General features: G+C 49.3%; 1 protein-coding gene across 1 annotated transcript in view; it reads right to left on the bottom strand.

Annotated features, from left to right (window-relative positions):
* wdr20a (WD repeat domain 20a) overlaps positions 1 to 14,095 on the bottom strand; it is a 166,613-nt gene that overhangs the window by 66,280 nt on the left and 86,238 nt on the right.

Here is a 14,095-nt window from a genome sequence, read left to right as displayed (position 1 = left end):
CCTAACCTCATATTCAACAGTTCCAGAGTGAACACCTCAAAAGAAATTTCCTACTTTAGGACTTCCACTGTTCAAATATTGATATCGTGAGACTGTCCAAAGTGTCCGAATGTGAACATAGAAAAATTAATTTAGTAGTCCGGAGCTAGGTACCAGAATGGATAGATAGTAAGCTGGCTACAAAAAAAAAAAAAGAGATGGAGTTGAAGGTAACTCCTCAGATTGGCAAAAAGTCTGAAGTGGTGTTCCATTATGATTAGTGCTTGGACCACTGTCATTCCCTATTTACATCAACAATTTGGAAGTTTAATTTCAAATATTACCGGTGACACAAAATTGGGGACTGCAGTTAATATAGAGAAGCCCTGCAACAAAATATAGGAGGTAATAAACTTGCAAAATAGGTGTGTAATTGGCAGGTGACAAGATAGATAAATGTGAGCGAGTACATTTTGGTAAAAATAAAGAAGCTATACAGTCCTTGAAAAATAAATCTCTATAAGCAGCATAGAGGAATGGAGAGATCTGGGGACACAGATTGATAAAGCCTCAAAGAGTAAACAAAGCATTCTGCTTAGACTTTCTGAAGAGGTAACAAAGAGGGTTGATGTGGGTAATGTGGTTGACTGGTGTACTTGAACTTCCAAAAGGTATTTGATAAGTGGCACATGGCAGGTTTCTCAGCAGCTCATGGAATAAAACGAACAGTGGCAGCATGAACATGACATTGGCTATGTGACAGAAAACAGTAGGACTGAATTGTTTTTTCTTTGGACCAGGAGCATAACAGCAGAATTCTCCAGAGGTTAGTATTAGGTCTATTTTGTTCCTTTTTTACATTAATTTATGGGATGTAGGCATCGCTGGTTAGGCCAGCATTTATTGCCCATCCTTTGCTGCCCCTGAGAAGGTGACGGTGAGCTGCCTTCTTGAACCACTGCAGTCCCTATATGCAGAAACAGAAAGACCTGGTGGTTAGGTGCACATATCAATGAAGGTAGCAAGGCAGATTAACCCTAGGCATAAGGCACAGAACATTCAGCCAAAACAGTCCAGGCTGATGTTTATGCTCTACTTGAGCCTCCTCCCATCTTTCCTGAACTAAATTTGCCATCGTAACCATCTATTGCCTTCTCCCTCAAATCTTATTTGGCTTCCCCTTAAATCTATCAAAAGTTGTAGAGGGAAGACACCCCCTGCCCAACCAAGAGAGTCACAGCCTGTCAATTTGTTCCTGATATGTATACCCATACATTTCTGGTACAATCCTTGTGAACCTCTGCACCCTCCATTGCCTCTATATCCTTTTTTATATTATGATGAGTATGCATGCAGTACTCTTGAATATGATCTGCCCAAGTTTCAATACAAGTTTAGCATAACTTCCCTACTTTTTAATACAAAGGTTAAGAAAATGGTTAATAAGGCATATGGGATCCTGGGTTTGATAAATCGAACCAGAGTGTACAAAAACAAGGAAGTATTGGTGAACCTTATAAACACTAGTTCATCTTTAATTGGAGCAGTATGTTCAATTTGAAACATCACACTTTAGGAAGGCTGTAAAGGCTCTAAAGAGGGTACAGAAAATAATTACAAGAATTGTTGCGGGGGAGGGACTTTAGTTACAAGGATAGATTGGAGAGGTGGAGTTGTTCTCCTTAAAGAGAAAGGGTGACAGGAAATTTGATAAAGTTGTTCAAAATCAGGAGGAATCTCAACAGAGTAGACAGGGACAAACATTTTCCTCAACACAATGAACAGTTAGGATCAGGAATGCACTGCCTTGAGCGTTGTGGTGTCGTGGTATTGTCACAGGCCTAGTAATCCAGAGACCTAGGACACAGATTCAAATCCCACCATGGCGCATGGTGCAATTTGAATTCAATAAAAAAATCTTGAGGCTTCCGGTTGCGGCTATGCCTAGGTAGGTCGCACGTTTGGCCGGGAACGGACCTTTGGGCTCTTCAGAGGGGCCCCAACGGCAATTGTTCGACGGCTTCCAGTGTGGGAAGGTGACAGCAAGGTCCCCCCGACAGTATATGGATTGGACCAGGAGTGGAGCAGCTAAAAAAGTGATCCTGGTGCAGCGAAAAGTGCGAGGGAGGAAAAGCAAGATGGCGGTGGGTGGAGACCAAGCAGCGTGGGCGCAGTGGTTGCAGGAGCAGCAGGAGTTTCTTAAACGCTGCTTTGAGGAGCTGAAAACAGAAATGCTGGCGCCAATGAAGGCAGCGATTGAGAAGCTTGTGGAGACCCAGAAGGCCCAAGGGACGGCGATCCGGGAGGTGTGGCAAAACTTCGGAGAACGAGGACGAGATCTTGGGCCTGGCGGTGAAGGTGGAGGCGCACGAGGCGCTGCACAAGAGGTGGGCGGGAAAATTTGAGGACCTGGAGAGTAGGTCGAGGAGGAAGAATCTTCGGGTTCTGGGTCTCCCTGAAGGAGTGGAGGGGCCCGCCCTCCTCCTCTAACCTAATAATAAAACCCTTTGGTGTGAGGTAAGTACCATATTTTATTATTATTAATTTTTTTTTTTAATAAAAAAATTTATTTAGTTGTTAGCCAGATCTTGGTAGAAAGTTAGAGGGATGGTAGGGAAGGGAGTGCAATGTTCCTCCTGCAGGATGTTTGAGGTGAGGGATGCAGTTAGTGTCCCTGCTGATTTTACCTGCAGGAAGTGCTGCCATCTCCAGCTCCTCCAAGACCGAGTTAGGGAACTGGAGCTGGAGTTGGAAGAACTTCGGATCATTCGGGAGGCAGAGGGGGTCATAGATAGCAGCTTCAGGGAATTAGTTACACCAAAGATTGGAGATAGGTGGGTAACTCTAAGAGGGACTGGGAAAAAGCAGTCAGTGCAGGGATCCCCTGTGGTCGTTCCCCTGAGAAACAAGTATACCGCTTTGGATACTTGTGGGGGGGGGGGGGGACTTACCAGGGGTAAGCCATGGGGTACGGGCCTCTGGCACGGAGTCTGTCCCTGTTGCTCAGAAGGGAAGGGGGTAGAGGAGCAGAGCATTAGTAATTGGGGACTCTATAGTCAGGGGCACAGATAGGAGATTTTGTGAGAGCGTGAGAGACTCACATTTGGTATGTTGCCTCCCAGGTGCAAGGGTACGTGATGTCTCGGATCGTGTTTTCCGGGTCCATAGGGGGGAGGGGGAGCAGCCCCAAGTCGTGGTCCACATTGGCAGTAACGACATAGGTAGGAAAGGGGACAAGGATGTCAGGCAGGCTTTCAGGGAGCTAGGATGGAAGCTCAGAACTAGAACAAACAGAGTTGTTATCTCTGGGTTGTTGCCCGTGCCACGGGATAGTGAGATGAGGAATAGGGAGCGAGAGCATTTAAACACGTGGCTACAGGGATGGTGCAGGCGGGAGGGATTCAGATTTCTGGATAACTGGGGCTCTTTCTGGGGAAGGTGGGACCTCTACAGACAGGATGGTCTACATCTGAACCTGAGGGGCACAAATATCCTGGGGGGGAGATTTGTTAGTGCTCTTTGGGGGGGTTTAAACTAATGCAGCAGGGGCATGGGAACCTGGATTGTAGTTTTAGGGTAAGGGAGAATGAGAGTATAGAGGTCAGGAGCACAGATTTGATGTCGCAGGAGGGGGCCAGTGTTCAGGTAGGTGGTTTGAAGTGTGTCTACTTCAATGCCAGGAGTATACGAAACAAGGTAGGGGAACTGGCAGCATGGGTTGGTACCTGGGACTTCGATGTTGTGGCCATTTCGGAGACATGGATAGAGCAGGGACAGGAATGGATGTTGCAGGTTCCGGGGTTTAGGTGTTTTAGTAAGCTCCGAGAAGGAGGAAAAAGAGGGGGAGGTGTGGCGCTGCTAGTCAAGAGCAGTATTACGGTGGTGGAGAGGATGCTAGATGGGGACTCTTCTTCCGAGGTAGTATGGGCTAAAGTTAGAAACAGGAAAGGAGAGGTCACCCTGTTGGGAGTTTTTTTTATAGGCCTCCTAATAGTTCTAGGGATGTAGAGGAAAGGATGGCGAAGATGATTCTGGATAAGAGCGAAAGTAACAGGGTAGTTATTATGGGAGACTTTAACTTTCCAAATATTGACTGGAAAAGATATAGTTTGAGTACAATAGATGGGTCGTTTTTTGTACAGTGTGTGCAGGAGGGTTTCCTGAAACAATATGTTGATAGGCCAACAAGAGGCGAGGCCACGTTGGATTTGGTTTTGGGTAATGAACCAGGCCAGGTGTTGGATTTGGAGGTAGGAGAGCACTTTGGGGACAGTGACCACAATTCAGTGACGTTTACATTAATGATGGAAAGGGATAATTATACACCGCAGGGCAAGAGTTATAGCTGGGGGAAGGGCAATTATGATGCCATTAGACGTGACTTGGGGGGGGGGATAAGGTGGAGAAGTAGGCTGCAAGTGTTGGGCACACTGGATAAGTGGGGCTTGTTCAAGGATCAGCTACTGCGTGTTCTTGATAAGTATGTACCGGTCAGGCAGGGAGGAAGGCGTCAAGCGAGGGAACCGTGGTTTACCAAGGAAGTGGAATCTCTTGTTAAGAGGAAGAAGGAGGCCTACGTGAAGATGAGGTGTGAAGTTTCAGTTGGGGCGATGGATAGTTACAAGGTAGCAAGGAAAGATCTAAAGAGAGAGCTAAGACGAGCAAGGAGGGGACATGAGATGTATTTGGCAGGAAGGATCAAGGAAAACCCAAAAGCTTTCCATAGGTATGTCAGGAATAAGCGAATGACTAGGGAAAGAGTAGGACCAGTCAAGGACAGGGATGGGAAATTGTGTGTGGAGTCTGAAGAGATAGGCGAGATACTAAATGAATAGTTTTCTTCAGTATTCACTCAGGAAAAAGATAATGTTGTGGAGGAGAATGCTGACCCCAAGCTAATAGAATAGATGGCATTGAGGTACGTAGGGAAGAGGTGTTGGCAATTCTGGACAGGCTGAAAATAGATAAGTCCCCGGGACCTGATGGGATTTATCCTAGGATTCTCTGGGAGGCCAGGGAAGAGATTGCTGGACCTTTGGCTTTGATTTTTATGTCATCATTGGCTACAGGAATAGTGCCAGAGGACTGGAGGATAGCAAATGTGGTCCCTTTGTTCAAAATGGGGAGCAGAGACAACCCCGGCAACTATAGACCGGTGAGCCTCACGTCTGTAGTGGGTAAAGTCTTGGAGGGGATTATAAGAGACAAGATTTATAATCATCTAGATAGGAATAATATGATCAGGGATAGTCAGCATGGCTTTGTGAAGGGTAGGTCATGCCTCACAAACCTTATTGAGTTCTTTGAGAAGGTGACTGAACAGTTAGATGAGAGTAGAGCAGTTGATGTGGTGTATATGGATTTCAGTAAAGCGTTTGATAAGGTTCCCCACGGTAGGCTATTGCAGAAAATACGGAGGCTGGGGATTGAGGGTGATTTAGAGATGTGGATCAGAAATTGGCTAGCTGAAAGAAGACAGAGGGTGGTGGTTGATGGGAAATGTTCAGAATGGAGTAGTCACAAGTGGAGTACCACAAGGATCTGTTCTGGGGCCGTTGCTGTTTGTCATTTTTATCAATGACCTAGAGGAAGGCGCAGAAGGGTGGGTGAGTAAATTTGCAGATGATACTAAAGTCGGTGGTGTTGTCGATAGTGTGGAAGGATGTAGCAGGTTACAGAGGGATATAGATAAGCTGCAGAGCTGGGCTGAGAGGTGGCAAATGGAGTTTAATGTAGAGAAGTGTGAGGTGATTCACTTTGGAAGGAATAACAGGAATGCGGAATATTTGGCTAATGGTAAAGTTCTTGGACGTGTGGATGAGCAGAGGGATCTAGGTGTCCATGTACATAGATCCCTGAAAGTTGCCACCCAGGTTGATAGGGTTGTGAAGAAGGCCTATGGAGTGTTGGCCTTTATTGGTAGAGGGATTGAGTTCCGGAGTCAGGAGGTCATGTTGCAGCTGTACAGAACTCTGGTTCGGCCGCATTTGGAGTATTGCGTACAGTTCTGGTCACAGCATTATAGGAAGGACGTGGAGGCTTTGGAGCGGGTGCAGAGGAGATTTACCAGGATGTTGCCTGGTATGGAGGGAAAATCTTATGAGGAAAGGCTGATGGACTTGAGGTTATTTTCGATGGAGAGAAGAAGGTTGAGAGGAGACTTAATAGAGGCATACAAAATGACCAGGGGGTTAGATAGGGTGGACAGTGAGAGCCTTCTCCCGCGGATGGAAATGGCTGGCACGAGGGGACATAACTTTAAACTGAGGGGTAATAGATATAGGACAGAGGTCAGAGGTAGGTTCTTTACGCAAAGAGTAGTGAGGCCATGGAATGCCCTACCTGCTACAGTAGTGAACTCGCCAACATTGAGGGCATTTAAAAGTTTATTGGATAAACATATGGATGTTAATGGCATAGTGTAGGTTAGATGGCTTTTGTTTCGGTGCAACATCGTGGGCCGAAGGGCCTGTACTGCGCTGTATTGTTCTATGTTCTATGTTCTATATATGAGCACGATGCTCAATTCGTTGATGGGCGCGGGAGTGCACCCAAGACCCCTGGAGCTGGATGGGGCTCATCGGGTCCTGGCAAGGAGACCCAAAGCCAACGAGCCACCAAGGGCTGTAGTGGTGAGGTTCCACCGCTTTGTGGACAGAGAGTGTGTCCTGAGATGGGCCAAAAAAGAGCGGAGCAGCAGGTGGGAGAACATGGAGATCCGAATTTATCAGGACTGGAGTGCGGAAGTGGCTAAGAAGAGGGCTGGTTTCAACCGGGCTAAGGCAGTGCTCCATCGGAAGGGGGTGAAGTTCAGGATGCTGCAGCCAGCGCGATTGCGGGTCACGTTCCAAGATCGGCATCACTATTTTGAAACGCCTGATGAGGCATGGAACGTTATACAGACTGAAAGTTGGACTCAAATTGAGGGTTTGTCGTGGGGGGATGTTTACTGTGTTTACCGCGTTTGGGGAATGTTCTTTTTGCTGGAGTGCTGGGTGGGGATGGGTGAATGGATTTGATGTGGGGGCTGTGGGAGAGTGTGGGCGTCGGTGTTGGAGGGGCAGGGCCCCACGGAGGAAGAGGGGGGGGTGGAGGCCCGGGGATGGGGAGTTGGGGTAAGGCCGCAAAAAGGAGCTGAGCCAGAGGGGGCAGGGCTGGCTCAGGAAAGCGCGGGCTTTTTCCTGCGTTAGGGAAGGATGGGGGCGGGGCTGGAGAGGAGTGCACACTGACTGCCAAGGGGTGGGGGGATTCTTACACTGGGGGGTCGATGGAATAGCTGGAGAGGCCGGGGTCAGCAGGAGTCAGCTGACTTACGAGAGTGTCATGGGGGGAGCAAAATGGCTAGATGAGGATCTAGCGGGGGAGGGGGGAGTGGGGGGGGGGGGGGGGGAGAAACTGGGTTGCTGCTGCATTGGCCAAAAGGGAGTTGGAAGTAGGAGAGGTAGTCGGGGCGGGGTCCGCCACCTGGGGGACTGGAGGGTGCAGGAGGCGTGGGCACATGGCTGGCCTAGAAAAGGAGGTGGCTAGTCGGCTGGGGGGGGCGGCAAGTTGCCCCGCGATCCGGCTGATAACTTGGAATGCGAGGGGCCTGAACGGGCCGGTCAAGAGGGCCCAGGTGTTCGCGCACTTAAAGCGACTGAAGGCAGACGTGGTTATGCTCCAGGAGACACATCTAAAGGTGGCAGATCAGGTTAGGCTGAGAAAGGGATGGGTAGGGCAGGGCTTTCATTCAGGGTGTCGTTCGAGGCACTGAATATTGTAGTGGACAACGGAGGTCGATATGTGATGGTGAGTGGTAGGTTGCAGGGGTTGCGGGTGGTACTAGTGAACGTATATGCCCCGAAATTGGGATGATGCCGGATTTATGAAACATATGTTGGGTCGGATTCCTGATCTGGAGGCAGGAAGCTTGATAATGGGGGTGGGGGGGGGAGACTTCAACACGGTGCTGGACCCAGCACTGGACCGTTCTAGGTCCAGGATGGATAAGAGGCCGGCTGCGGCCAAGGTGCTCAGGAGGTTTATGGACCAGATGGGGGGGGGGGGGGGGGTGGATTCATGGAGGTTTGCCAGGCCGCTGGCCAGGGAATTTTCCTTCTTTTCCCACGTCCATAGAGCCTACTCTCGGATAGATTTTTTCATTTTGAGTAGGGCGCTAATCCCGAAAGTGGAGGGAACGGAATATTCGGCCATAGCCATCTCGGACCACCCCCCGCATTGGATGGAGCTGGAGTTGGGGGAGGAGAGGGACCAGCGCCCGCTGTGGCGCCTCGATGTGGGACTGTTGGCGGATGAGGGATGTGCGGGCGGGTGCGGGGGTGTATTGAAAGATATTTGGAGGCCAACGACAACGGGGAGGTGCAGGTGGGGGTAGTCTGGGAGGCGTTGAAGGCGGTGGTCAGGGGAGAGCTAATCTCCATTGGGGCCCACAAGGAGAAGAGAAGGGAGGGAGAGGGAGAGGTTGGTGGGGGAGATTCTAAGGGTAGACAGGAGGTATGCAGAGGCCCCCGAGGAGGGACTACTTAGGGAGCGACGGAACCTCCAGACGGAATTCGACCTGGTGACCACGGGGAAAGCAGAAGCACAGTGGAGGAAAGCCCAGGGGGCGACGTATGAGCATGGGGAGAAGGCGAGTCGGATGCTGGCACATCAGCTTCGTAAGAGGGAGGCAGCGAGGGAGATTGGTGGAGTTAAGGATAGAGGGGGGGAATACGGTGCGGAGTGCGGTGAGAATAAACAAGGTATTTAGGGACTTCTATGGGGATCTGTACAGGTCTGAGCCCCCAGCGGGGGAGGAGGGGATGCGACGATTCCTAGATCAGCTGAGGTTCCCGAGGGTGGAGGAGGAGGAGGTGGCTGGTTTGGGGGCGCCGATTGGGCTGGAGGAGCTGGTTAAAGGATTGGGCAGTATGCAGATAGGGAAGGCCCCAGGGCCGGATGGGTTCCCGGTTGAATTCTCCAGGATATACATGGACCTGCTGGGCCCGTTGCTAGTGAGGACTTTTAATAAGGCGAGGGAGGGGGGGGACCTTGCCTCCAGGGCACTGATTTCTTTGATCTTGAAGCAGGACAAGGATCCATTGCAATGTCGGTCGTATAGACCGATCTCGCTCCTCAATGTTGACGCTAAGTTGCTGGCGAAGGTGCTGGCTACAAGAATTGAGGACTGTGTCCTGGGGGTGATTCATGAGGACCAGACGGGATTTGTGAAGGGTTGGCAGCTAAACACAAATGTGCGGAGGCTCCTCAATGTGATTATGATGCCCTCGGTGGAGGGGGAAGCGGAGGAAGTGGCAGCTATGGACGCGGAGAAGGCCTTTGATCGGGTGGAGTGGGAGTATCTTTGGGAAGTGCTGCGGAGGTTTGGGTTCGGGGAGGGGTTCATCAGTTGGGTCAGGCTGCTATATAGAGCCCCAGTGGCAAGTGTGGCTACGAACCGGCGGAGGTCGGAGTACTTTCGGCTGTACCGGGGGACGAGGCAGGGATGCCCCTTGTACCCCTTGTTGTTTGCACTGGCAATTGAGCCGTTGGCCATGGCACTGAAGGAGTCCAGGAAATGGAGGGGACTGGTCCGGGGGGCGGGGGGGGGGGGGGGGGGGGAGGACACACCGGGTGTCGTTGTATGCCGACGACCTGTTGTTGTATGTGGCGGATCCAGTGGAGGGGATGGCGGAGGTCATGCGGATCCTTAGGGAGTTTGGGGACTTTTCGTGGTATAAACTCAACGTAGGGAAGAGTGAGCTCTTTGTGGTGCATTCGGGGACCAGGGAAGGGGGATAGACGAGCTACCGCTGAAGAGGGCGGAAAGGACTTTTCGGTACCTAGGGATCCAAGTAGCTAGGAGTTGGGGGGCCCAGTACAGGCTCAATTTGTCGCGGTTGGTGGAGCAGATGGAGGAGGATTTTAAAAGATGGGATGTGCTGCCACTCTCGCTAGCGGGTAGGGTGCAGTCGGTCAAAATGACGGTCCTCCCGAGGTTTCTCTTTGTGTTCCGGTGCCTCCCCATTATGATCCCCAAGGCCTTTTTCAAACGGGTAAGCAGGAGCATCATGGGATTTGTGTGGGCGAATAAGACCCCAAGGGTTTCTGGAGCGTAGCAGGTGGGGGGGGGGGGGGGGGGGGGGGCTGGCGCTGCCGAATCTGTGTGGCTATTATTGGGCAGCCAATGTGGCGATGATCCGTAAGTGGGTAATGGAGGGAGAGGGGGCGGCATGGAAGAGGCTCGAGATGGAGCCCTGTGTGGGCATGGGCAGAGGGCGCTGGTGACGGCACCATTGCCACTCTCGCCGACAAGGTATACCACGAGTCCGGTGGTGGCGGCGACGCTGAAGATCTGGGGGCAGTGGAGGTGACACAGGGACGAGGTGGGAGCCTCAGTTTGGTCCCCGATTCGGGAGAATCATCGGTTTGTCCCGGGAAGGATGGATGGGGGGGTTTCGGAGCTGGCATCGGGCAGGGATTAGAAGAATGGGGGACCTGTTCATCGATGGGACGTTTGTGAGCCTAGGGACGCTGGAGGAGAAGTTTGGGCTACCCCCGGGAAACGCTTTCAGGTACATGCAAGTGAGGGCGTTTGTGAGGCGGCAGGTGAGGGAATTCCCGCTGCTTCCGGCACGTGGGATTCAGAACAGGGTGATTTCGGGTGTATGGGTTGGAGAAGGCAAGGTTTCGGCGATTTACCAGGAACTGAAGGAAGAGGAGGCAACCTCGGTGGAGGAGTTAAAGGGCAAGTGGGAGGAGGAGCTTGGGGAGGAGATAGAGGAGGGTCTGTGGGCTGATGCCCTGAGTAGGGTTAATTCTTCCTCCTCTTGCGCCAGGCTCAGCCTAATACAGTTCAAAGTTACTCACAGAGCGCATATGACAGGGGCGAGGTTGAGTAGGTTCTTTGGGGTGGAGGACAGATGTGGGAGGTGCTCGGGGAGCCCGGCAAATCACATCCAGATGTTCTGGTCGTGCCCGGCGCTGGATGGGTTTTGGAGAGGTTTTGCGAGGACTATGTCCAAGGTGGTGAACGGCCGGGTCAAGCCGAACTGGGGATTGGCATTATTTGGGGTATCGGACGAGCCGGGAGTACAGGAGGCGAAAGAGGCCAGTATTCTGGCCTTTGCGTCCCTGGTAGCCCGGCGGAGGATTTTGCTACTATGGAAAGATGCGAAGCCCCCTAGTGTGGAAGCTTGGATCAATGACATGGCAGGGTTCATCAAGCTGGAGAGGATAAAGTTTGCCTTGCGAGGGTCTGTGCAAGGGTTCCTCAGGCGATGGCAACCGTTCCTAGACTATCTCGCGGAGCGTTAGGAGGAGGTCAGCTGCAGCAGCAGCAGCCCAAGGGCCGGGGGGGGGGGGTTCTTCTGGGGTGGCGTTTGGGTGAAGGTGTTTTTTTTTTCTCCCTATTTGTGTTCTTAAATGTTATACGGCAGGTTATTGTATATGGGGGAAATCCAATGTATAATTTCGGATTGTTGCGTTCTTGTTTCTTTTTGTTGGGGGGGGTTTGTTGAAAATTTGTTGAAAAATTTGAATAAATATATATATTTTTAAAATAAATCTTGAATTAAAAGTAGTCCAATGATTCTTGCATGTTTTGTATTTAAAATGTTGGAGTTGTTTGGGGGTGGGTGGGATAAAGGGATCGTTGGCCAGGGGGCTTGTCATTGTATTCGTTATTGTTGAATATTTGTTGGTGGGTGTAAATTTGATGAAAATGTGAAAAATGAAGACCATGAACCATCGTCAATTGTCGTAAATGTGTTCACTGATATCCATGAGGGAAGGCAATCTGTCATCCTTTCCTGACTGGTCTACAAGTGAATCCAGATCCACAGCAATGTGGTTGACTCTTATTTTTAAAAAGCCTTCTGAATCGGTCTAGTAAGTCACTCAGTCCAAGAGCTATTAGGGATGCATACATCCAATTATAAAATAGTTTCTATACAACTTGAACATAACTGAACTTTTTAATCAATCCCTCTTGAAACAAATGTTTTGTTTATTCACTGTATGGCCTTATGGCCTACATCACTAAAAGGTACAGAAGCACTGGAGAAGATGCAAAAAAAGATTTTACTGAAATGAAATGAACACCAAGATGTAATACCCTTCAGGAAAGGTCAAATTGGTTTTCTCTGTAAAAGCAAAGCGGAGGAGATGACTTCATTGAGGTCTTTTAGATTATGGCTTGATAGGGCACACTTGAGAAAATGTTTCCCCTTGCAGATGAGAGCAGAAATAAGGGTCTTCTGATAAAAATGGGGCAATCAGGAGAAACTGCTTGACCCAGAGACTGGTTAAAATGTGGAACCTGTTACTACAGTTGGAGCGAATATCATAGAAAGACGTGTTGATGGGGGTAGATGAAATCGGGTGGGAGGAGGTTCGTGCAGACAGAAGAGAAGAATCTTTATTAGTGTCACAAGTAGGCTTACATTAACACTGCAGTGAAGTTACTGTGAAAAGTCCCTAGTCGCCTACGGCACCTGTTCAGCTGTACTGAGAGAGAATTCAGAATGTCCAATTCACCTAACAAGCACGTCTTTCGGGACTTGTGGGTGGAAACATGAGCACCCGGAGGAAACCCACGCAGACACGGGAAGAACATGTGGACTCCGCACAGACAGTGACCCAAGCCGGGAATCGAACCCAGGTCAATGGCGCTGTGAAGCAACAGTGGTAACCACTGTGCTACCGTACCACCCATATAGACTTGTTGGCCAAATGGTCCACTTCTGTGAAGCAAATAATTTGTAGAACATTTTGCTATCCGTTGATCACTTGATTTTGAGTAACCTTTTGAATGATTCAATAGTGTTACAATTTCCTCTCATCTGCTTTAAAAATAAATGCTTGACATTTAATATTCCCTGTGGTCTAACCTTATTTTTAATTTTAGATTTTCTGACTAGCTCCTATATCTCTTACCTTGTTTGTTTTTTTTAACGTTCATCTCGCTTCACTGCACTACCCATTACTTTATGAACAATCTGTGCTTTTGCCCTTATTTCTGACATTACTTCTGCCGTTGTCCAGAGTGACATTTTTTCTCTGTTAACCTTCATTTTCTGCAGTTTGTCTTTTCTTACTGGCTCAGTATTCCTGAACACAACCTAGTTTTTATTCAATGATTTATCCTCCAAACAGTGCTCTTCTCACACCTTACCCTCTCAAAATATGCCTTTTGTCATTTATCTATTCTGCCTTCCACCCTATCAGAGACCTTCTTTGGTTCGCCCCACCATCTCCCCTCCCCACCCAACCCACCCGTCCAACCCCCACCCCTGTACTTGCTTAAAAGCTCGCTAACATTTTTCAGTTTTGGGAACCGAACTACAGGAAAGATATGTTGGCCTTGGAGGGGTACAGCAATGATACACCAAAATGACACCACATTATGATTGTACATTTTGAACAATGCACGGTAGCATTGTGGATAGCACAATTGCTTCACAGCTCCAGGGTCCCAGGTTCGATTCCGGCTTGGGTCACTGTCTGTGCAGAGTCTGCACATCCTCCCAGTGTGTGCGGTGGGTTCTCCTCCTGGGTGCTCTGGTTTCCTCCCACAGTCCAAAGATGTGCAGGTAGGTGGATTGGCCATGATAAATTGCCCTGAGTGTTGGGTGGGGTTACTGGGTTATGGGGATAGGGTGGAGGTGGTTGACCTTGGGTAGGGTGCTCTTTCCAAGAGCCGGTGCAGACTCGATGGGCAGAATGGCCTCCTTCTGCACTGTAAATTCTATGATAAACATGCAAAATCATCTTTTTGATGATTTTCTATGACAGTGAGATGCTGCTGACATACAAGCAAGAGAGCAGAGGAGGTGTTTGTGATAAAGAGATGTTGACTTCTCAAGATTGCAAACATACTTTTAAATAGTATGGTGTCTTGTGACTTCAGTCTTTGAATAGTAGTCGAATTTAATTTGGATAAATAAAACTATTTCCAATTTGCTTGAAAGAAAATTAAATGTTCTCAACAAACACTTTAATGGTCTCGTAGTAACTGCATAATTCAGTAATATACAATTCGTCCCAACTTTTTAATCCTTTAATGTACACCCATCATTCAGTATGTTTCCTATACCGATGTACTTTATATTTGATATTAGGTCTTCAATTAACTTTC

This window comes from Scyliorhinus torazame, chromosome 2 (assembly GCF_047496885.1).
Source record: "Scyliorhinus torazame isolate Kashiwa2021f chromosome 2, sScyTor2.1, whole genome shotgun sequence".
NCBI lineage: Eukaryota > Metazoa > Chordata > Chondrichthyes > Carcharhiniformes > Scyliorhinidae > Scyliorhinus > Scyliorhinus torazame.
This window is presented reverse-complemented; position numbering and strand designations above follow the sequence as displayed.